The 25997-nt window shown below is 46.8% G+C and overlaps 1 non-coding gene across 1 annotated transcript; it reads right to left on the minus strand.

The window, feature by feature from the left end:
• Window positions 1-937: 937 nt before the first annotated feature.
• Window positions 938-1126, minus strand: LOC121006375. Its single transcript, XR_005780228.1, has one exon. It is a non-coding gene; the product is annotated as a U2 spliceosomal RNA (small nuclear RNA).
• Window positions 1127-25997: the final 24871 nt, after the last annotated feature.

Below are 25997 nucleotides of genomic sequence, written 5' to 3' on the forward strand. Positions count from 1 at the left end.
TCCCCAATGCAGAGCACTTCTGAAGGCGATAGACTACAGGCCCCAGCCCCAGACACAGTCCGGGAGGCTGCTTTCTCTCACAAACCAGGGAAAACGTGCGTGCGTCCTACGCTCATAAATCACCAGCATGCTCCTCTTCGTGTTCGCTATCTGCATAGCTCCGCCCACCCGCCACTTTTTTGGCCACACCTTTTCTTCGCACGAAATTCCTGGTGCAAAAACATGATATGAGGAGTGAATGGAGAAGTAGTAGTGAAAAAAAAATATATGAAAAAAAGGGTATGCATTGTTGTTGATTGTGATGTCAGGGCCCCATTGTTGAGTGTTCCGTCAGGGCCCTTGTGATGTCATCCACTTGACCTGACCTTACTTGACCTCTGACCTGACAAGCCTCCTGTGACACGTGCAGTTCCATTGTCCAGACAAGGTAGGTCCAGCTGCTGCTGCAGATACATAGGAAGTACTGGACTACTTTTTAGCCTCCAAGTAATCCAGTTCAAAAGATCCACAAGAGGGAGACACAGGAAAAATGGTTACATCCAGCCAACTTGCTACAAAAGGGTCAATTCCCAGGGACAACTCAGCATTGCAGGTGTGCACAACAGGCCCAAATCAAACCCAAGGTAATGTGCGTGGAGGTCCAAACACTTCATTCAGGTGATAAGCCAATTAACCCATCAGTCTTAATTGGATTTAGGGTGTGAGGAGACTGGCTGGCTGGGTTGCTTGGTGCTGGAACAAACCAACAGCTGATGCAATTAGGAGATTGACAGACTAGATGCAGGTATTAGATGCAGAAAGCAGCACTGCACTGACTGGGCAGACAGAGAGAGGAGAAGCTGAAGGAGGCAGGACACACACAACTTTCCATTTGCTTGCTGGAAGGATGATGCTTGCAATCCATTTCAATTTCATTCTGTTTTTCATACTGGATTAGAAGGGGTGCACCGGTCCTGGAGGTACTGCAATACCAGGTCAATGCGTGGAGTGGACAGAGCAAGCTCTTTTTCCATCTCCCTGTTCGAAAAATCCATTTAATATATGGTCCCCAGATAGGGGACGTATCAGATATTAAACTGATAAGAACAGATTTTTTGATTGAAACATCTTTATTACAATCAGTCGTCATACATACATACTTTAGTACTGTGACGCAGCACAGGCCACGAATCAGTACATAATAAATTACTTACAATCGTCTTTGCGAGCATGGCATTGTTATGTAAAGCACAGGCTAACCTACACTAGCATACCTATTCAATCACAAAACCTCCCAACAAAGCATTTAGAAAGTGATGAGGGAAGGGGAGGTGGTAGGGAGGGGGGATCACATGCCCTTAGCTTTATTGAGAAGACAAATACAAACAGGGGGAGAGGGGGGGAAGGAGAGGGGTTTAGTCCTCTTCTTCTTCGTCGACGTCCAAGATGTTGTAGTCCTGCAGCATACTATAAATAAGTCTACGGCAGTCCAGGACGGACTTGTTCTCCCTCCTGAGGATGAGCCGGTTCCTAGCAAACCAAATAGCGTCCTTAAAACAGTTCATAAGGCGCCAGACCTCCAGGATGGCTCCAACAGTATGAATCCCAGGAAATAGTCCATACAGCACCGAAGCGCATTGCAGGCTGTTCCTGGGCACAGAGTCTTTGAGTTCATGTTCCAGGGCGTCCAACAGGCGCTGTGCAAAGCAGCACTCCCAAAACAGGTGATAAGATGTTTCCTCCACGAAAGGGCACCTGGGGCAGTACCGGGTTTTGCACAGGTTACGGGCATGCATGAATGACCGGATTGGCAGTCCGCCCTGAATGGCCATTCATGACAAGTCCTTATGCCCGTTGGTCAACCTGTCCGACGACACATTAGTCCAAACTGTCTCTACAGTGTCGTCCTGGATCCCTGGAATTGACTCAACCACGTCCTTTGCTCTGATGAGTTTGTGGATAGTTTTTGGCTTCCACAAGTCGGGTTTGAGGCCCTCCAGCTGGTGTTCCCTCACAAACCTGACGACGTCCCCGTAGAACCAGGGAGCGTGCCAGTTGTAAGGGATGGAGCTGTCCCAGCCCAGACCCCTCCAGAGGGGCAGGAGGAAAAAGCGAGACATAGCCTTACCCGCAGAGCCGTTGGCAGTTCTCAGAGTCCGGCGAACGCTGTCACAAACAAAGGCGATCTGCAATAAAGTGGGCAGGTCCGGTATGCCCTTTCCGCCCTTGCGGGGCTCTTTGTACATGATGGCTCGCTTCACTCTGTCCATCTTAGATCCCCAGATGAGGCGGAACACTGTCCTGGTGATGGCCCTGGAAACGGTGGCAAGAGGGGGCCATGCCTGTGCGGTGTATTGTAGCACAGGCAAAACTTCATTTCGCAGGACGAGTGCTTTGCCTTCAATCGTGAGGTGTCTAAGGCTCCACAGTCCGATTCTTTGGTTGACTTTGGACAAGCGTTCTTTCCAAGACTTGAGGGCTGCGCCTTACTTCCCGAACCAGACTCCCAGAATTTTGATGAAGCCCGATTTGATGGTAAATGGGAAGGGGGCAGAAGAGGCCAGTTGCCAGTCCCCGAAGAGCATGGCTTCTGACTTGCCGCAATTGACTTTGGCCCCTGAAGCTTGTCCGAACTCCTCGCAGGTCTGGACGAGTGCAGTCACCGAACGCCGTTCAGCGCAGAAGACGGTCACATCGTCCATGTACAGCGAGCACTTGACCTCGTAGTGTCCAGGTCCTGGTGCGGTAATCCCTCTGATCTCTCCATTCTGCCGGACAGACTCCGCAAAGGATTCTATAACACAAACAAAAAGGAGAGGTGAAAGAGGAAAGCCTTGTCTGACCCCGGAGCGAACCGACAAGGGGTCAGTCTTCCAGCCGTTCACCAACAACGTGCTGCAAATGTCAAAATACATCAGGTCAACAAACGAACAGAACCTCCTGCCTAGACCCAGCCTGCGCAAAGCCCTGCCCATGAACGCATGAGACACTCGGTCAAAGGCCTTCTCCTGGTCTAGGCTGACCAGGGCCGCATGTACACAGCGGTCCTTGATGTAGTGTACCGTGTCTCTCATGAGAGCGAGGCTGTCTGCGATCCTGCGGCCGGGAATGCCGCAGGTCTGATCTGGGTAGATGATTTTGCCGATGACGACCTTCAGCCGGTTGGCTAGCACCTTGGCGAGGATCTTGTAGTCCACGTTCAGGAGAGAGATGGGACGCCAGTTTTTCAGGTCACATCTCTCCCCCTTCCGCTTATACAGGATCGTGATCATTCCTTCCCTCAACGATGGGGGCATCCTACCCTCCACCACCATCTCCTCATAGAGTTCCAGCAGGTCCGGACAGATCAGATCCCCCAGCGCTACATAGAGCTCCGCTGGGAGGCCGTCACTGCCCGGGGTCCTGCCGGATCTAAAGGATCTAGGGGCAGAGAGCACCTCCCCCACCGTCAGAGAGTCATCCATTGCCTCCGTACCTGCAGGGTCAAGGTGGTTAGTGATACCTGACAGGAATTTATCGGCGGCCGTCTGGTCGGTGTTCTTCAGGGAGTAGAGGTCGCTGTAGTAGTCTGTGACGACTCCCATTACTTCCTCCTTCCCCGCACGCATGTTGCCGTCTTTGTCTCGAAGTTCACTCAGGGGCGTGTGACCGGCGTGGAGTTTCCTGAGAAAGAACGAGTTACACTTCTCACCCATCTCCAGGTATTCCACTTTGGAACGGAAGACGATTCGCTTGGATTCCTCCCCAAAGTGCCTTTTCAGTTTTTTTTTGGCCTCCTCCAGCTCCAGTCTAACGTTCCAGCTTTACCGGTGAAGGTCTTGCAGGGACCGCAGCTCTCGCTGCAGCGCTCTGAAGGCCCTCTTCTTCTCACACGCCTGATGTTGTTGCTTGGCCTGAAAGAAACAACGAAACTGGACTTTAACATACTCCCACCAGTCACTAGTCTATTGGAACAAGCATTTGTCATTCCGCCAGGCTATGTAGACCTCCCTAAGTTCCGCAAGCATGTCCTCGCGATTCAGCAGGGCGCAGTTCAGTTTCCAGGACCCACGGCCCGGGGGAAACCCGGTGCCTAGGGTGCACTGGACCTGAATGGCCCTGTGATCGGAGAAGAAGCAAGGGACCATAGAGTGTCCAAACTGCCTGACTGCCCGAGAGGTAAACACAAAGTCGATCCGGGAGCGGAGTGAGCCATTGGGTCGGCTCCACGTATAATTAATGGAGCCGTTCCCCATGGAACCCACAACGTCCTGCAGACGTGCTTCGGTCACCATCTCAATGAGCATTTTGGAAGTGACATCAAGCTTGCTTGACGTCCCGGAGCTGCGTCCGTCCTCCTCGATCGGGCAGTTGACGTCCCCGGCCATCCCTACGGTCCTAGTGGTAGCGAGTTGCAGTCGGAGGGCCTGGAAGAGCTCCAGTCGCTCACCCTTGTCAGGTGAGGCGTACACGTTGATGAGCCTAACCGGCTCTCCCGCCCAGGAGCCGTTTACTACAAATAGTCTGCCGCAGACGAGCTCCTGGACGGAGTCAAGTGTGAACGCATTTCCCCTGAGGAGGATGGCAACCCCGGCCGACTTGCAGTCGCCACCACCGGACCAGTAGGAGGGGCTGTGGGACCACTCCCTGCCCAGATGGTTGTATGACCTAGAGGGGGGCAAAGTACACTCCTGCAACATAAACATGTCGGCGACCAGTGAAGTAAGAAAGGTTAGTACCGTCTGATGTCTGAACCTGTCCCTGATGCTCCTAACATTAATGGAAAAAAGGTTAAAATTTGCCATTATGTAAGGGAAAGAAAAAGGTTAGTGGAAACGATACATCTTAGTTACCATTCCGGTCGTCCGGCGGTTTCTCTATTTGTTGTCCGCTGTCTGTGGGTTGCCCCTGCAACAGAGCAAAGCTGGCTACGATCTTCTCTAGGGTTATCTGTAGCCGCATCGGGTCGACGGTTGCTCCGTTAGCCACTATTTCCTCCACTTCGGTCTCATCGAGGCTAACAAGGGGGTGGAGAGTTTGCTGTTGGGGGTCCTCGTGGGTGGCCACCTGTTCTTCCGTCTGCTGCTCTGTTTCCTCTTTGTTGGGTGAGGCCCCTTCCTCTACCTCAACCATCTTTTTTTTGGAGTGGTCAGTGATGGGGCTGTCCCTCCCCTTCCTTTTCCCTTTCCTGACCTCTGGGGAGTCAAGAGGGGGAAAATCCTCCAAAGAGAGGGGGGTTAGTGCTGCTGCAGTGGTGACAATGGGGCGATGGAGGGTATCACTGAGGTAATGGGCAGTTGGATAAGGGAATCCTCAGTGGTGGTGACGACGGAGAGGGAAGGACGGAAGCATGGCCTAGGGCAGGTATCTGCTTACCCTCCTTCTTTTTGGGCTCCTTCGCTTTGGGTCTTGTTGCTGCCAGAGGTGCGGTTGCGGTAGGGTTCCCGCTGGCCGGTGCTCTGGCTGAGACTGCTGCCCAGGTGCGTTCTCTTTGTGGGCAGTCTTTGTAGATGTGTGAAGCCAGTCCGCACAGGTTGCATGCCGTCCTCTTAGGGCAGTCCCGGGTTTCGTGCCCTGTCACTCGACAGATCCAGCAGGTCACTTCCTTGCAGTCGCTCAGTCTGTGCCCCTTCCTGCCACATTTCCTGCAGGTCTGCAGCATGTCGGAGTAGTAGATGAGCGCTTGGGAGTTGCCTAGCGAGAAGGTCGGGGGCAGGTGTTGCACGCCATCTGGGTCTATGGAGTCCCTGTTCAGGTGGACGATGACTGACCCCTTGCCGGTCCAGAAGCCGTTTCCGTCCAAGATGTGGGTGGGGTCCCTCATCACGGTACAGAAGCGCTTCAGGTAGGTGACAATATCCTTGCCTGGGATGTGTGGGTTCCGCATGGCGACGGTCACTCTCCTTTCTTCTCTCTGGACTGGGCAGCTGCCCACAAAGCGTCGAAAGGGGGAGTCCGGCTGTGCGGCTTTCACCATCTCCCAGTACCTCTTGCAGATGGTCACGGAAGCGAAGGTTATCCAGAACATCCCAGCGAAGAGGGAGTGGATGCTCGTCACTTCCAGTTTGGCAAATCCCTGCTCCAGGACCATCTTCTTGCCAAACAAATCCTGGCTCATGTCCGGTGCTCTCCCGTCCACTTCCTTTAGCTTCAGGACGACCGTCTGCCTCATCCAGGGCTCCAGGGGAGGGGAGCCGGGACCGGACTTCTGGCCTTCCTGTTGCTTCGGAGGGGCGGATGCCGCCGGGTCTGCAGCCGATGAAGTGGAGGCTGAAGGGTCCTGGAGGGCCTCTGCCGTGGCCTTTCTTCCTTCTGCAGTAGTCTTCTTCGTCTTCTTCTTGGGAGGCTTGGAGGTTGAGGTAGAGGCCATGGCTTCTTCCTTCTTCCTCTCCCTGGAAAGTCTTCTTGCTGGGTGGAGCTTCCTCCAGGGAAGGGCGGAGCTTCTTCCGGGGAAGGGCTTCGCAGAGCCTCTTTTCCTCGTCGGGACACCCCGAGGCCGGAGTCTTCAGTCCTCGTCGTCGGGGTTCCTCGTCGAGTCTTCGCAAAGTTTTCTCCTGGATCGGAGAAGATCTTCCAGTAGTCGTGTTCGGGCTGTCGAGATCCATGTAAGCACTGTCTAACGTCGTACACCAAGACTATTAAGCCACAGGCCAAGAGGAGGTCGGAGACCAGAGCTCTCTTGTTCCCTGGGGAATAGCCCTACACCCAATAGCAGCAGTGAGCTAAAGCTGAATTAAATCAACGATGCTCAAAGGCAGAGTGCAGGGGGTACCCACAAGGACCTGCGCCAGCAAGTAAAGGCAGATTGATAAGAACAGATTTTTTTTAAGTTGACTATCCCTTTGCAGGGACGCCATATTTATTAAAAGAATACCAAAACAGATTTCACAATGTTACAAAAAAGAGAAATATAAATAATTACAAGAACATGGTAAAAGGAATAAAATCATATATCAGAATTCTATTTCCTATCTGCGGCGGTATCAACTTTTTTATCAATTAAAAAATAAATATACATCTCACTAAAACACAAACCCAGGACATCATCAACTGTTAAAATATCATGTTTAAAAACTAAAATGTTTCTAGCTTTCCATAGAGCTTCTTTTACGCAGTTCACCGTCTTCCATGCCACAGCCTTCTCAGAGGCTGTTGGGCATTCCAGGGATCCGTATAAAATCATGTTGTAAGTAATGTCTCTTAGGCCTACCATCTTCTTTATCAGCGGAAGCACCCTTCTCCAACACTCTCTTGCAAAGCCGCAGGTCCATAGCAAGTGTTCAGTTGACTCATCGTCTTGGCACCTTTCTCTTGGGCAGATGGCAGACTTTACGTATCCCCTGCGGTACTGGAATGCCCGGCATGGAAGACACTGGTGAACGCAGCTCCAGGCAAAGTCCTTCTTGGAATTAAAAAGATAGGAGGCATTAATATTTTTCCATATTGTCTTACATGCTTCTTCTCTAAAATTAATTATATCGCACGTCATCTCCTTTTCTCTTAGATCTTTTATTAACATTTACAGTTTTTTAATTCTTCGATACTCTTTCCTTTCAAATTAAAATTCAACACTATTTTCTCTAAAATCTTATAGTTTCCCGGCAAATTAAAAGCGTAAGGCACGGATACAACAGTTTTAAACCATTTAAATCTATGCATAAAATAAGACCAATAGTATTTTTTAAAAAGAGCATTAAAACAGTAACAAAAATACTTTAAACCTATTAAAATCCGGAAAATCTTTACCACCTTTATCTTTTGTTTTTATTACATATTCTCTTCTCAGTTTTTCCATTTTGGAGTTCCAAAAAAAGGTAAAACAGTGTTTGGTAATTCTTTTGAGTACATCTACGGGAGGGGGAAACGCCACACTTAAATACAATAAAAGGGGTAAAATAATCATTTTAATAATTAAAATTTTCCCCTCCATCGTAAGTTTCCTCATGCTCCACATACTTATTTTCTGTTTTACCTTATTTTCCACCATGCCCCAGCTATAAAAACCGTTATTGGACTCACTGAAGGAGACACCTAAAATGGTAATAGAATCGGACAAAGGAACGTCAATATCTCTTAAAACCATACTACCAATATTTAAACTATTACTTTTATTAAGATTTATTTTAAAACCAGAAGCACGGCAATAAAAATTAATATGATCTAAAGTTCTCCGGAGCGACGGGGTGTCCCTACACAGTACCGCAACATCATCCATATACCCCACTGCTTTGGCCTTGAGTCCCCCTCCACCGGGCAGGGGGACTCCCCGGATCTCTTTATCCTTCCGTAATGCACATAAAAGAGGCTCTAATGCACAGATAAAAAGCAGTGGGGATAGGGGCACCCCTGCTTTACTCCGGAGTTTAAAATGACGTCCTGTGTCTTAAAACCAATCACTAAAATTCTGCTTGTACAGTTATTATAAAATGCTTTAAGAGACAATAAAAAACCTTCTGGTATACACATCTTTTCTAAAACCTTAAAAAGATAAAAATGGGAGACACGATCAAAGGCTTTTTCAAAATCAATGGATAAAATGGTTAATTTACCCCCCCCCTTGTCTTTGTCTTCAATGCAGTCTTTTATCAGGTTTAGATTGTCCCATATGCTTCTCCCAGGAATGACGCAGACTTGGTTGTGGTGGATCGTTTTGGAGATGACTTTCTTTAGTCTGTTCACACAGATTTTCGCCATTATCTTGTAATCGGCATTCAGAAGGGTTATTGGTCTCCAATTTTTTAAATCTGTTTTGTCACCTTTTTAGTATAGTAAGGAGACCTCACCCTTCCTCCAGGACCCAGGTAAAGTTTTTGACTTAAAAACTTCATTAAAAAGGTTAAAAAAAAATCATTTTTAAAAAGGTCATAAAACTTTACATAAAACTCAATGGGTATACCATCAGGTCCAGGTACCTTCCCTGCTTTAAAACTCTTGATTGTCTCTAAAACCTCCTGCTCAGTCAGCTCCTGCGATAAAACCTGCTGTGAGACAGGATCTAAAACAGCAGTGACCTCCTTCAGTGAGTCTTCTAAAAGGGACTGATCCACAGATTTTACATTAAAAAGTTCAGTATAAAAAAGGTGTACCTTATTTAAAATACTCTGCATATCTTTTACACCATCAATTTCGATAATGGTATCTTTTTTATTATTAATTTAAAAAAAAATATCTGGAACAGGTTTCATTATTTTCTACGTGCTTTACTCTAGATCGGAAGATTATTTCTTTTCCCCTCTGTTCCAGATATTTAGTAATCTCTTTTTTGAGATTTTCTATGTCTAACTTGACATCGATACCATTATCCCTGAACTTATATAATGTCTGCAACCGGGTATTGAGATTATTAAAAACATATTTTTTCTTTTTGGCTTTCTGAATGCTCTTTTCAATAAAGACATTTTTTATTTTCTTCTTCATTTTCTCCCACCAAGAGCTAGTGGAAGAATTTGAGCTCCTTACCCGGTTGCACTTTTCATAAAAGATTTTAAAATCTAAAACAATCTGTGGATCATCTAAAAGGGAAACGTTCAATTTCCAAGGAAATTTTTTACCAGGGACCTTATTCAGGTCATGCTTAAGAACAAACAATAACATTTTGGGATCAGAAAAAACATTGGTTAAAATTTCACATTTAAAAGGCAGTAGGTGGCTGTTATAAAAAATAAAATCAATCCGTGAGCTACAATTGACATTACTCCAGGTCACGCCGGCTGCCTCTGGGATGTTTCTATTACATTCTTTATAGACGTCATGGAGGTTAAAATCATCTACAAGGTGTTTTATCGTAGTTTCTACTAGTGGAGCTAGTCAGCCGGCGTTCCCCTTTCATAATACAATTAAAATCACCTGCAAAAATACAAGGGTCAGACGAGGTAATAAAATTAGATAAAATTTCTAGCATGTCTGCCCTTTCATTTTTATCAAGTGACCCATAAAAATTAAAAAAACTGCCATTTTACACCATCAATAAAAGCTTTAACCAATAAAATACGACCTGGTAAAATTTCATTAAAACCATCAATTTGAACGTTCCCTTTAAAAAGAATGGCGACCCCACCTGATCTGGACTCGTTAGATCCAGACCAGATGGATGGTCCGTGCTGCCAATCTTCTTTGTAGCTCTCATAAGAGCTCATATGGGGAATGCCGCATTCTTGCAGAAAAAACACGGATGCTGTAAAAGTTGTTAAAAAATTAAAAAGAGCAACCCGTCTATGCTTAGACTTGACACCCCACACATTAAGGGAAATTCCTTTTAAATTAGCATCCATGGTAGATGTTTAGGAGATAACAGCATAACCAGAACACTCACTCGAACTCACATCCCCGCCATCTGAACCGATGGTAATTAGGGAGCCTTCAGGAGAGGAACTTCCGTCGCTCAGGCAGGAGCCTGCAGCCATGCTCAGGTAGTCTGGTAATCCGGCCTGAGAAATTTTTACCTGGGTCTCCATTCCTTGACCATTCAGGTCCTCGTCCCCTACGTCAGGAGGGTCGCCAGTTGGTTCCGATGCTTCCCCATCCGGGCACTGGGAGGTCCCAGGCCTTTCTTCAAGGGGGAGGTTGCGCACAAAGCAGGGAATCGGGGGTCTCCAAGGAGGCACTCACCTCCCCAACCACCAGACGGGGGGGAGGCTACATGAGGAGCCACGTCTGCCTGATCTTGCTGGCCAGACGTTTCCATCGGCTCCTCAGGCCCCCTATCTGGAGACCGCCCCTTTTTCCCCCGCCCTTTTCCCTTTTTGACCACCTCCGACCAAGAACCGTCATCAGGACTAATATCGGAACTAGGAGACCCAAGCTGCCGAGGTTGCTCGGACTCCCCCGAACGTCCAACCTTTTGGGGAGTCACTGGTTTTCTTAGCCTCGCTTCAACCTCGGCTTTTCTCTTATTGATTTATAGAAACATATTGGGCAGACTAGATGTGCCAAATGGTTCTTATCTGCCGACACATTCTATATCTGAATCCTATGAATAGTCCCTGGCCCTATCTTATACACTGCGTGCAGAATTATTAGGCAAATGAGTATTTTGACCACATCATCCTCTTTATGCATGTTGTCTTACTCCAAGCTGTATAGGCTCGAAAGCCTACTACCAATTAAGCATATTAGGTGATGTGCATCTCTGTAATGAGAAGGGGTGTGGTCTAATGACATCAACACCCTATATTAGGTGTGCATAATTATTAGGGCAAAATGGGTCAAAGGAAGGACTTGACAGGCTCAGAAAAGTCAAAAATAGTGAGATATCTTGCAGAGGGATGCAGCACTCTTAAAATTGCAAAGCTTCTGAAGCGTGATCATCGAACAATCAAGCGTTTTATTCAAAATAGTCAACAGGGTCGCAAGAAGCGTGTGGAAAAACCAAGGCGCAAAATAACTGCCCATGAACTGAGAAAAGTCAAGCATGCAGCTGCCAAGATGCCACTTGCCACCAGTTTGGCCATATTTCAGAGCTGCAACATCACTGGAGTGCCCAAAAGCGCAAGGTGTGCAATACTCAGAGACATGGCCAAGGTAAGAAAGGCTGAAAGACGACCACCACTGAACAAGACACACAAGCTGAAACGTCAAGACTGGGCCAAGAAATATCTCAAGACTGATTTTTCTAAGGTTTTATGGACTGATGAAATGAGAGTGAGTCTTGATGGGCCAGATGGATGGGCCCGTGGCTGGATTGGTAAAGGGCAGAGAGCTCCAGTCCGACTCAGACGCCAGCAAGGTGGAGGTGGAGTACTGGTTTGGGCTGGTATCATCAAAGATGAGCTTGTGGGGCCTTTTCGGGTTGAGGATGGAGTCAAGCTCAACTCCCAGTCCTACTGCCAGTTTCTGGAAGACACCTTCTTCAAGCAGTGGTACAGGAAGAAGTCTGCATCCTTCAAGAAAAACATGATTTTCATGCAGGACAATGCTCCATCACACGCGTCCAAGTACTCCACAGCGTGGCTGGCAAGAAAGGGTATAAAATAAGAAAATCAAATGACATGGCCTCCTTGTTCACCTGATCTGAACCCCATTGAGAACCTGTGGTCCATCATCAAATGTGAGATTTACAAGGAGGGAAAACAGTACACCTCTCTGAACAGTGTCTGGGAGGCTGTGGTTGCTGCTGCACGCAATGTTGATGGTGAACAGATCAAAACACTGACATAATCCATGGATGGCAGGCTTTTGAGTGTCCTTGCAAAGAAAGGTGGCTATATTGGTCACTGATTTGTTTTTGTTTTGTTTTTGAATGTCAGAAATGTATATTTGTGAATGTTGAGATGTTATATTGGTTTCACTGGTAAAAATAAATAATTGAAATGGGTATATATTTGTTTTTTGTTAAGTTGCCTAATAATTATGCACAGTAATAGTCACCTGCACACACAGATATCCCCCTAAAATAGCTAAAACTAAAAGCAAACTAAAAACTACTTCCAAAAATATTCAGCTTTGATATTAATGAGTTTTTTGGGTTCATTGAGAACATGGTTGTTGTTCAATAATAAAATTAATCCTCAAAAATACAACTTGCCTAATAATTCTGCACTCCCTGTATGAAGGATAGCCTTATGCCTATTCCATGCATGCTTAAACTCCTTCACTGTATTTGCAGCTACCACTTCTACAGGAAGGCTATTCCATGCATCCACTACTCTCTCAGTAAAGTAATACTTCCTTATATTACTTTTAAACCTTTGCCCCTCTAATTTAAAACTGTGTCCTCTTGTGGTAGTTTTTCTTCTTTTAAATATGCTCTCCTCCTTTACCGAGTTGATTCCCTTTATGTATTTAAAAGTTTCTATCATATCCCCTCTGTCTCTTCTTTCTTCCAAGCTATACATATTAAGGTCCTTTAACCTTTCCTAGTAAGTTTTATCCTGCAATCCATGTACTAGTTTAGTAGCTCTTCTCTGAACTCTCTCTAGAGTATCTATATCCTTCTGGAGATATGGCCTCCAGTACTGCGCACAATACTCCAAGTGAGGTCTCACCAGTGTTCTGTACAGCGGCATAAGCACTTCACTCTTTCTACTGCTTATACCTCTCCCTATACATCCAAGCATTCTGCTGGCATTTCGTGCTGCTCTATTACATTGTCTTCCCACCTTTATGTCTTCTGAAATAATTACTCCTAAATCCCTTTCCTCAGATACTGAGGTCAGGACTGTGTCAAATATTCTATATTCTGCCCTTGGGTTTTTACGCCCCAGGTGCATTATCTTGCACTTATCCACATTAAATTTCAGTTGCCAGAGTTCTGACCATTCTTCTAGTTTTCCTAAATCCTTTTCCATTTGGCGTTTCCCTCCAGGAACATCAACCCTGTTACATATCTTTGTGTCATCAGCAAAAAGACAAACCTTACCATCGAGGCCTTTTGCAATATCACTTATGAAGATATTAAACAAAATTGGTCCCAGTACAGATCCCTGTGGAACCCCATTGGTAACATGACCTTGTTTTGAATGTTCTCCATTGACTACAACCCTCTGTTGTCTGTCACTCAGCCACTGCCTAATCCACTCAACAATATGGGAGTCCATGCTCAATGACTGCAGTTTATTGATAAGTCTTCTATGTGGGACAGTGTCAAAAGCCTTACTAAAATCTAGATATGCGATGTCTACTGCACCTCCACCGTCTATTATTTTAGTCACCCAGTCAAAAAAATCTATAAGATTTGTTTGACATGATCTCCCTGAAGTAAACCCATGTTGTTTTTCATCTTGCAATCCATGGGATTTTAGATGTTCCACAATCCTATCCATTAATAGGGTTTCCATTAATTTGCCTACTATTGATGTCAGACTCACTGGTCTATAGTTGCTCGATTCCTCCCTACTACCTTTCTTGTGAATGGGCACGACATTTGCCAATTTCCAATCTTCCAGAACGACTCCTGTTACTAATGATTGGTTAAATAAATCTGTTAACGGTTTTGCCAGCTCACCACTAAGCTCTTTTAATAATTTTGGGTGTATCTCATCAGGCCCCTGTGACTTATTTGTCTTCACTTTAGACAGCAAACTTAGAACATCTTCCTCTGTAAAGATACGTGCATCAAACGATTTATTAGTCATCCTTTCTAGTGGAGGTCCTTCTCCTTCTGTTCAGTTTTTACAAAAAAAAAAGAAGTATTCATTAAGGCAGTCGGCTAGCCCTTTATTCTCTTCTACATACCTTCCGTCCTTTGTTTTTAATTTAGTTATTCCTTGTTTTAATTTCCTTTTTTCATTTATATATCTGAAGAATGTCTTATCCCCTTTTTTCATAGACTGAGCTAGTTTTTCTTCTGCCTGCGCTTTAGAAGTTCTTATAACTTGCTTGGCCTCTTTCTGCCTAATCTTCATTGCTCTGGTTTTTTTTATAATTACAAAATGCTAGCTTTTTATTTTTAATGATTTGGGCCACTTCTGCTGAGTACCACAGTGGTCTCTTCCTTTTTTTGCTTTTACTAACAAGTCTAATGCAATTTTCTGTTGCCTTCAATAATGCACCTTTTAAGTAGTCCCATTTCTCCTGGACTCCATGTAATCTGTTCCAGTCTGATAAGGACTCATTTATGACTAATTTCATTTTTGAAAAGTCTGTTTTTCTAAAATCTAAAACCTTTGTTTTTGTGTGGTGGGACTCTTTCACAGTTCTTATATTAAACCACACTGACTGGTGATCACTAGATCCCAAGGTTTCGCCTACAATGACATCATATACCGAATCCCCATTTGTGAATACCAAATCCGAAATGGCCTCCCTCCGGGTTGGCTCCTCAACCACTTGTTGTAGAGATAACCCCAGTAGGGAATTTAGAATATCTGTACTCCTGGTAGAACTTGCTATTTTGGTTTTCCAGTTTATATCTGGAAGATTGAAATCTCCCATAATGATAACTTCTCCTTTCATTGTCATTTTAGCTATTTCTTCAACTAGTAGATCATCTAGTTCTTTAACTTGACCAGGTGGTCTATATATCACACCTACACGAGTTACTGCATGATTAGCAAACTGCAACATAACCCAAACTGACTCTATGTTGGCCTCACCAACTTGTATTAGGTTAGATTTAATGCTATCTTTCACATACAGGGCCACTCCTCCTCCTTTCTTGCCTTCTCTGTCTCTTCTGTATAAAGAGTACCCTGGTATGGTTATGTCCCAGTCATTTCTTTCATTAAACCATGTCTCCGTAACAGCCACTAAATCTACATTCTCAGATGCCATTATTGACCCAAGTTCATTGATTTTTTTACCTAAACTGCGAGCATTTGTAGACAGGACTCTGAGCTTATCATTTCTTAACCTCTGTGCTTCTGACCTGTTCTGGCATTGTTTCGGGGGGCAATTGGACTCTTATTTTCACTCTTTTGCCCCCCCCCCCCTTCCTAGTTTAAATACTCTTTCGCAAATTCTTGGAGTTGTTCACTAAGTACATTTGTTCCTTTGAGAGAAAGATGCAAACCATCTTTTTTGTACAGTTCCTTTCTATTCCAAGTAGAGCTATCATGAGAAACAAAGCCAAATCCTTGCTCTTGACACCATTTACCAAGACATATGTTGAACTCCTTTATGCGCCTCTGCCTATCATTCTGAACATTATGCACAGGCAGAATTTCAGAAAATGAAATGGTGGATGCAAAATCCTGTACGTCATTACCAAGTGTGATAAAAGATTTTTTCACCTCTGACACTTCATTGCAAGCCAGGTCATTTGTCCCTAGATGGACAAGAACATCCACGTCCCCTTCCTGCTTTGCTTGCTTAACAATATTAATAATACGTCTTCTATCTCTTCTAGCAGGAGCCCCAGGGAGACATCTCACAAAACCATTTTCTTTAAGCTCCACACTTCTTATGATTGAATCACTCAGCAACAGCTGCTTCCTGATTTGCCTCTCCTTTGCGTTTATTGGACCACCCGAGCACTCCTGCTGCATAATCTCAGTTGCGGCCCCTTTACCACTCGCACCAGGGGCCTCGGGCTCCTGCCTTACCTCTTCATCCATTGCTTGTTCCTCTCCTTGAGGGCGGGTCTGGTCAGCTGGTTCTTGTGGGGGCGCCTTAGGTTGCTCTGGCCAACTCTCTGGCAAAAGGTGCACTTTTTATCGTGTGGGCATTCCTTGTTGGAGTGTTGGGTGTTTCCGCAATTTCTACATTGTGCCTCGCAATCCTCATTGGTATGGCCATATACCCCACAGGTTCTGCAGAATTTTGGCATCTCCATATAGAAGAGGTCGCTATTAATTTGTCCCAATTTAAAACGGGTCGGTGTTAATTTCACTCCGGAATAAAATGTGGTAAAAGTCACTAAAATCTTCCATTTTGATGTCCAGATGCCACACTCGTTCATCACTTTCCCTCTATATTGGACCTCTTTGAAATATTGAGATAGAAATGTCTCTAATTCCCTCTGGTCCACATAAGGGGAGTATATTTTAATCACTACGAGTTTTTTTCTTGTCGAAGGCGTGCTCCACAATCCGGATACCCTGAAGCCTGGGATCATCCTTCATTTCCTCAGCTCTTTTCAAAGCATCATGGAAAATTCCGTCCCCTATGAAAGTAACATCATAAATACCTCGCTTAGGGTAGTCCTGGATTGCAAGGATCTTGTGTATCCGCACATGCAAAATATCCCGCAACACGATCTCCACGATGAAACGCAGCACCTCCGGTGAAAAGGATCCTCACCGAGTTCTTAAGCCTGGCGTATTCCGGCAGGAAGCCGGAATCGCCGTCCATTGTCGCCTGGCAGCAGCAACGCCCTGATCTGAGGCTGCACCTTCTGGGAAATATAAAACCACCAGAAGGCCGGGGATCGCAACTCGTTACCCTGGGACTAAGTCCTCTCCCCAATAGCAGCAAGTGGGTGAAGCCCGGGAATAAATTCCCGGACGATCCCACAAGGCCGAGGAGAGGAGTACCCGAGTGCCCTCAACTAAGACCAAGTGCAGAATCAGAAACACATACACTTGATCTTAGCCAAAAGCCGAGAAGCGATAACCTGAAAGGGTTCGCAGTACAGGTCAATGGTCCCCAATGCAGAGCACTTCTGAAGGCAATAGACTACAGGCCCCAGCCCCAGACACAGTCCGGGAGGCTTCTTTCTCTCACAAACCAGGGAAAATGTGCGTGCGTCCTACGCTCAGAAATCACCAGCATGCTCCTCTTCGTGTTCGCCATCTGCATAGCTCCGCCCACCCGCCACTTTTGGCCACACCTTTTCTTTGCACGAAATTCCTATTGCCAAAGCACGCCAAGCAGAAAAACTAATAAGGGGAGTGAATGGAGAAGTAGTGAAAAAAAAAAAAAAAGGGCTTATGCATTGTTGATTGTGATGTCAGGGCCCCATTGTTGAGTGTTCCGTCAGGGCCCTTGTCATGTCATCCACTTGACCTGCCTGACTGACCTTACTCGACCTCTGACCTGACAAGCCTCCTGTGACACGTGCAGTGTTCCGTCCATTGTCCAGACAAGGTAGGTCCAGCTGCTGAAGCAGATACATAGGAAATGCTGGACTACTTTTTAGCCTTCAAGTAATCCAGTTCAAAAGATAGATTCACAAGAGGGAGACACAGGCAAACTTTACTCATTTAATAAAGCAAGGAAAATGGTTACATCCAGCCAACTTGCTACAAAAGGGTCAATTCCCAGGGACTAGGGATGAGCGAACCCGAACTGTATAGTTCGGGTTCGTACCGAATTTTGGGGTGTCCGTGACACGGACCCGAACCTGAACATTTTCGTAAAAGTCCGGGTTCGGGTTCGGTGTTCGGCGCTTTCTTGGCGCTTTTTGAAAGGCTGCAAAGCAGCCAATCAACAAGCGTCATACTACTTGCCCCAAGAGGCCATCACAGCCTTGACTACTATTGGCATGGCTGTGATTGGCCAGTGCAGCATGTGACCCAGCCTCTATTTAAGCTGGAGTCACGTAGCGCCGCACGTCACTCTGCTATGATCAGTATAGGGAGAGGTTGCAGCTGCGACGTTAGGGCGAGATTAGGCAGATTAACTCCTCCAAAAGACTTCATTCTGTGATCGATCTGCAGCTGTGGATCATTGAAGTGCTATTATTGACTTGCTCACTTTTTTGAGGCTGCCCAGAGCGTTTTTAGATCACTTTTTTTCTGGGGTGATCGGCGGCCATTTTGTGACTTGTGGTGCGCCAGCATGAGCTATCACCAAGTGTATTTAACCATCGATAGTGTGGTTATTTTGTGCTATATCCTACATCAGCTGCAGGCTGACCCTGTGTCACCGAAGTGCATTTAACCATCAACAGTCTGGTTATTTTTTGGCCATATACTAAATCAGCTGCAGGCTGAGCCTGTGTCACCGGAGTGCATTTAACCATCAACAGTCTGGTTATTTTTTGGCCATATATTACATCAGGGGCAAGTTGAGCCTGTCACCCAGCGCCTAAAAAATAGACCTGACATTTCTATTCAACCAAATCTGCACAGTTTTAGCTGGTCAAGTTATTTGTAGTGACCGTCAAAGCAGACTTTTTGTTCTGGGTTGAAAAAGCATTCCCAAATTTGCCATTCTGAAAATAACTAGTTTGTGGTATTTCAGGCCTACTTGAAATCTATCCCAAAAAGAAAATCTTACATTGAAGTTATTGATAGTATCATTCAGAAAAACCTAAGACACACGCTAGCGTGCTGATAGAAGTGTGATTAAACCTATAACTGTCACACAGCGCAAAAAAAAACAGGTCTCACATCTCTATTCAACCAAATCTGCACAGTTTTAGCTGGTCAAGTTATTTGTAGTGACCGTCAAAGCAGACTTTTTGTTCTGGGTTGAAAAAGCATTCCCAAATTTGCCATTCTCAAAATTGTGGTGAACGGGAACAATGAGGAAAACATCTAATAAGGGACGCGGACGTGGACATGGTCGTGGTGGTGTTAGTGGACCCTCTGGTGCTGGGAGAGGACGTGGCCGTTCTGCCACAGCCACACGTCCTAGTGAACCAACTACCTCAGGTCCCAGTAGCCAGCAGAATTTACAGCGATATTTTGTGGGGCCCAATGCCGTTCTAAGGATGGTAAGGCCTGAGCAGGTACAGGCATTAGTCAATTCGGTGGCCGACAGTGGATCCAGCACGTTCACATTATCTCCCACCCAGTCTTCTGCAGAAAGTGCACAGATGGCGCATGAAAACCAAGCCCATCGGTCTGTCACATCACCCCCATGTATATCAGGGAAACTGTCTGAGCCTGAAGTTATGCAGCAGTCTCTTATGCTGTTTGAAGACTCTGCTGCCAGGGTTTCCCAAGGGCATCCACCTAGCCCTTCCCCAGGGGTGGAAGAGATAGAATGCACTAACGCACAACCACTTATTTTTCCTGATGATGAGGACATGGGAATACCACCTCAGCACGTCTCTGATGATGACGAAACACAGGTGCCAACTGCTGCGTCTTTCTGCAGTGTGCAGACTGAACAGGAGGTCAGGGATCAAGACTGGGTGGAAGACGATGCAGGGGACGATGAGGTCCTAGACCCCACATGGAATGAAGGTCGTGCCACTGACTTTCACAGTTCGGAGGAAGAGGCAGTGGTGAGACCGAGCCAACAGCGTAGCAAAAGAGGGAGCAGTGGGCAAAAGCAGAACACCCGCCGCCAAGAGAGTCTGTCTGCTATTGGCCACCGCCATCTGGGACCCAGCACCCCAAAGGCAGCTTCAAGGAGTTCCCTGGCGTGGCAGTTCTTCAAACAATGTGCTGACGACAAGACCCGAGTGGTTTGCACGCTGTGCCATCAGAGCCTGAAGCGAGGCATTAACGTTCTGAACCTTAGCACAACCTGCATGAACTGCAGTGGAGTAAACACCTTAAAAACAAGGAACTCACTCAGGCTCCCCCTGCTACCTCTTCTGCTGCTGCCTCCTCGGCCTCTTCCTCTGCCTCTGGAGGAACGTTGGCACCTGCCGCCCAGCAAACAGAGGATGTACCACCAACACCAAGCATCTCAACCATGTCACACGGCAGCGTTCAGCTCTCCATCTCACAAACATTTGGGAGAAAGCGTAAATTCCCACCTAGCCACCCTCGATCCCTGGCCCTGAATGCCAGCATTTCTAAACTACTGGCCTATGAAATGCTGTCATTCAGGCTGGTGGACACAGACAGCTTCAAACAGCTCATGTCGCTTGCTGTCCCACAGTATGTTGTTCCCAGCCGCCACTACTTCTCCAAGAGAGCCGTGCCTTCCCTGCACAACCAAGTATCCGATAAAATCAAGTGTGCACTGCGCAACGCCATCTGTGGCAAGGTCCACCTAACCACAGATACGTGGACCAGTAAGCACGGCCAGGGATGCTATATCTCCCTAACTACACACTGGGTAAATGTAATGGCGGCTGGGCCCCAGGCGAAGAGCTGTTTGGCGCACGTCCTTCCGCCGCCAAGGATCGCAGGGCAACATTCTTTGCCTCCTGTTGCCTCCTCCTCCTACTCGGCTTCCTCCTCCTCTTCTTCCACCTGCTCATCCAGTCAGCCACACACCTTCACCACCAACTTCAGCACAGCCCGGGGTAAATGTCAGCAGGCCATTCTGAAACTCATATGTTTGGGGGACAGGCCCCACACCGCACAGGAGTTGTGGGGGGGTATAGAACAACAGACCGACGAGTGGTTGCTGCCGGTGAGCCTCAAGCCTGGCCTGCTGGTGTGCGATAATGGGCGAAATCTCGTTGCAGCTCTGGGACTAGCCGGTTTGACGCACATCCCTTGCCCGGCGCATGTGCTGAATTTGGTGGTGCAGAAGTTCATTCACAACTACCCCGACATGTCATAGCTGCTGCATAAAGTGCGGGCCGTCTGTGCGCGCTTCCGGCATTCACATCCTGCTGTGGCTCGCCTGTCTGCGCTACAGCGTAAGTTCAGTCTTCCCGCTCACCGCCTCATGTGCGACATGCCCACCAGGTGGAACTCCACCTTGCACATGCTGGACAGACTGTGCGAGCAGCAGCAGGCCATAGTGGAGTTTCAGCTGCAGCACGCACGGGTCAGTCGCACTGCGGAACAGCACCACTTTACCACCAATGACTGGGCCTCCATGCGAGACCTGTGTGCCCTGTTGCGCTGTTTCGAGTACTCCACCAACATGGCCAGTGGCGATGACGCCGTTATCAGCGTTACAATACCACTTCTATGTCTCCTTGAGAAAACACTTAGGGCGATGATGGAAGAGGAGGTGGCCCAGGAGGAGGAAGAGGGGTCATTTTCAGCACTTTCAGGCCAGTCTCTTAGAAGTGACTCATAGGGAGGTTTTTTGCAACAGCAGAGGCCAGGTACAAATGTGGCCAGACAGGGCCCACTACTGGAGGATGAAGGATGTTCACAGCGGGCTGGCACCCAACGCAGCTCGGGCCCATCACTGGTGCGTGGCTGGGGGGAAACGCAGGACGATGACGATACGCCTCCCTCAGAGGACAGCTTGTCCTTACCTCTGGGCAGCCTGGCACACATGAGCGACTACATGCTGCAGTGCCTGCGCAACGACAGCAGAGTTGCCCACATTTTAACGTGTATGGACTACTGGGTTGCCACCCTGCTGGATTCCCGGTACAAAGACAGTGTGCCCACCTTACTTCCTGCACTGGAGCGTGATAGGAAGATGCGCGAGTACAAGCGCACATTGGTAGACGCGCTACTGAGAGCATTCCCAAATGTCACAGGGGAACAAGTGGAAGCCCAAGGCGAAGGCAGAGGAGGAGCAAGAGGTCGCCAACGCAGCTGTGTCACGGCCAGCTCCTCTGAGGGCAGGGTTAGCATGGCAGAGATGTGGAAAAGTTTTGTCAACACGCCACAGCTAACTGCACCACCACCTGATACGGAACGTGTTAGCAGGAGGCAACATTTTACTAACATGGTGGAACAGTACGTGTGCACACCCCTCCACGTACTGACTGATGGTTCGGCCCCATTCAACTTCTGGGTCTCCAAATTGTCCACGTGGCCAGAGCTAGCCTTTTATGCCTTGGAGGTGCTGGCCTGCCCGGCGGCCAGCGTTTTGTCTGATCGTGTATTCAGCACGGCAGGGGGCATCATTACAGACAAACGCAGCCGCCTGTCTACAGCCAATGTGGACAAGCTGACGTTCATAAAAATGAACCAGGCATGGATCCCACAGGTTATCGAAGTCGAATTATATACGTAGTGGGTAGTTGTACATAGAGAAGTGAATCACAGGGGCCAACTACCTAAAATATAACTTTTAATTTGACCTTAAAAAATTCCACAATCCCTCACCTGGGGACTAATAAACATACAACACTTACAAACAGACACTGGAGGCCAAATAAAAATGACAGACAGGGAGGCTAGTCGTGATGGTGCACCCAAAGGACTAACCATCCGGGTCTCTAGTGTATCCCTAAGGTGTCCCTGGACTTATCTCAGCCCGGAGATGCACCCTGATGGTGGGAACACTCCGTCCCCATGCCTAGCCTGTCTATCCTTAGAAGGCCCTTGTAGCAAAAAGACCCATATGGATGTCCGGGTCATGCATCAACGATAGTTTAAGAAAAGACGAGCAGAAGTAACGGTTATTCCACAGCAGTCAAGATAAAGATAATACTAACAGCATGTAGATATCCAGATCATGCATCAACATTGGTTGAACGAGACAGGTGGGAATAACGGTTATTCCAAAGCAGGAGCAACGGTTATTCCACAGCAGTCAGTGGATATGAAAATCACAACAGAGATGATTGTACCCCTGACTGCGGACCACTATATGGAGAGATCTCAGGATGGGATAAGTACAGCATATATATGAGTTCTATCGTTATTACCTTGTCCCCTCCTGTACTATTGCATTGGTCTACTAAAGTGGAACACCGCCTCGGGGTGCTCCAGTAATTTTGGTTCCTTTCTTTCATCTTTTTTTAAAAGGGCCATGTAGCCGCTTCATTATAGCAGCAATTTATTCTCTCTATACCTTTTGATATAGTCTCCTGATGAACCTTTGAATGAAGGGGAAACGCGTTGAGACTTTGTACTGAGTGTAAAACTCCATGTTGTGAGATCTTGTATTGAGTGTAGCACTCCATGTTGTTGGTAGAGAGCTACCCATCTGGATGAACTGTTTGTATCATTCTATTGCACATTCAGCATGTTCCGACATGGTTGATAATTGAATTACACCACTGTGACTATCATCTTTGAGATTTTGAACTTAGTGTAACATGTCATGTGGTTGGTAGAGTGCTATCCATCTAGATGAATTGTATCATCTTATTACACTTTAGCACTCCCCAACATGGTTTATTACTGACTTACACTGTTGTGATTATCATCTTTGCTGTGATTATTATCCACATTTGACTGCTGTGGAATAACAGTTATTCCTACCTGTCCTTTTTTATTACTGTTGACGTATGATCCGGACATTTATATGAGATTTCAACCGGAGTGCAATACTCCATGTTGTTTTTAAAGTGCCATCTATCTCGATAAATTGTCTGCATCTTCTTTTTCGGCATGGTACAATAGGGTTGGCAATTGATTACTTTGCCGTTACAATCATCTCTGTTGTTATTTTCATATCCACTGACTGCTGTGGAATAACCATTGCTCCTGCTTTGGAATAACCGTTATTCCCACCTGTCTCGTTCAACCAATGTTGATGCATGATCTGGATATCTACATGCTGTTAGTATTATCTTTATCTTGACTGCTGTGGAATAACCGTTACTTCTGCTTGTCTTTTCTTAAACTATCGTTGATGCATGACCCCGACATCCATATGGGCCTTCTAAGGATAGACAGGCTAGGCACGGGGACGGAGTGTTCCCACCATCAGGGTGCATCTCCGGGCTGAGATAAGTCCAGGGACACCTTAGGGATACACTAGAGACCCGGATGGTTAGTCCTTTGGGTGCACCATCACGACTAGCCTCCCTGTCTGTCACTTTCATTTGGCCTCCAGTGTCTGTTTGTAAATGTTGTATGTTTATTAGTCCCCAGGTGAGGGATTGTGGAATTTTTTAACGTCAAATTAAAAGTTATATTTTAGGTAGTTGGCCCATGGATCCCACAGGACCTGTCCATCCCTTGTGCAGATTAGACATTAACTACCTCCCCTTAACCATATATTATTGTACTCCAGGGCACTTCCTCATTCAATCCTATTTTTATTTTCATTTTACCATTATATTGCGGGGCAACCCAAAGTTGAATGAACCTCTCCTCTGTCTGGGTGCCGGAGCCTAAATATATGACAATGGACTGTTCCAGTTTTGGCTGACGTGAAGCCTGATTCTCTGCAGACATGAAGCCTGATTCTCTGCTATGGGACCTCTCTCCAATTGATATTGGTTAATTTTTATTTATTTTATTTTTATTCATTTCCCTATCCACATTTGTTTGCAGGGGATTTAACTACACTGCTCAAAAAAATAAAGGGAACACTTAAACAACACAATGTAACTCAAAGTCAATCACACTTCTGTGAAATCAAACTGTCCACTTAGGAAGCAACACTGAGTAACAATCAATTTCACATGCTGTTGTGCAAATGGGATAGACAACAGGTGAAAATTATAGGCAATTAGCAAGACACCCCCAATAAAGGAGTGGTTCTGCAGGTGGTGTCCACAGACCACTTCTCAGTTCCTATGCTTCCTGGCTGATGTTTTGGTCACTTTTGAATGCTGGCGGTACTTTCACTCTAGTGGTAGCATGAGACGGAGTCTACAACCCACACGAGTGGCTCAGGTAGTGCAGCTTATCCAGGATGGCACATCAATGCGAGCTGTGGCAAGAAGGTTTGCTGTGTCTGTCAGCGTAGTGTCCAGAGCATGGAGGCGCTACCATGAGACAGGCCAGTACATCAGGAGACGTGGAGGAGGCCGTAGGAGGGCAACAACCCAGCAGCAGGACCGCTACCTCCGCCTTTGTGCAAGGAGGAACAGGAGGAGCACTGCCAGAGCCCTGCAAAATGACCTCCAGCAGGCCACAAATGTGCATGTGTCTGCTCAAACGGTCAGAAACAGACTCCATGAGGGTGATATGAGGGCCCGACGTCCACAGGTGGGGGTTGTGCTTACAGCCCAACACCGTGCAGGACGTTTGGCATTTGCCAGAGAACACCAAGATTGGCAAATTCGCCACTGGCGCCCTGTGCTCTTCACAGATGAAAGCAGGTTCACACTGAGCACATGTGACAGACGTGACAGAGTCTTGAGACGCCGTGGAGAATGTTCTGCTGCCTGCAACATCCTCCAGCATGACCGGTTTGGCATTGGGTCAGTAATGGTGTGGGGTGGCATTTCTTTGGAGGGCCGCACAGCCCTCCATGTGCTCGCCAGAGGTAGCCTGACTGCCATTAGGTACCGAGATGAGATCATCAGACCCCTTGTGAGACCATATGCTGGTGCGGTTGGCCCTGGGTTCCTCCTAATGCAAGACAATGCTAGACCTCATGTGGCTGGAGTGTGTCAGCAGTTCCTGCAAGACGAAGGCATTGATGCTATGGACTGGCCCGCCCGTTCCCCAGACCTGAATCCAATTGAGCACATCTGGGACATCATGTCTCGCTCTATCCACCAACGTCACGTTGCACCACAGACTGTCCAGGAGTTGGCAGATGCTTTAGTCCAGGTCTGGTAGGAGATCTCATTAGGAGCATGCACAGGCGTTGTAGGGAGGTCATACAGGCACGTGGAGGCCACACACACTACTGACCTAATTTTTACTTGTTTTAAGGACATTACATCAAAGTTGGATCAGCCTGTAGTGTGTTTTTCCACTTTAATTTTGAGGGTGACTCCAAATCCAGACCTCCATGGGTTGAAAAATTTGATTTCCATTTTTTTATTTTTCTGTGATTTTGTTGTCAGCACATTCAACTATGTAAAGAACAAAGTATTTCAGAAGAATATTTAATTAATTCAGATCTAGGATGTGTTATTTTTGTGTTCCCTTTATTTTTTTGAGCAGTGTACATTTTGCTGCCTTTTGCAGCCCTCTAGCCCTTTCCTGGGCTGTTTTACAGCGCCGAAAAGTTCGGGTCCCCATTGACTTCAATGGGGTTCGGGA

This window comes from Bufo bufo, chromosome 6, assembly GCF_905171765.1.
Source record: "Bufo bufo chromosome 6, aBufBuf1.1, whole genome shotgun sequence".
Taxonomy (NCBI): domain Eukaryota; kingdom Metazoa; phylum Chordata; class Amphibia; order Anura; family Bufonidae; genus Bufo; species Bufo bufo.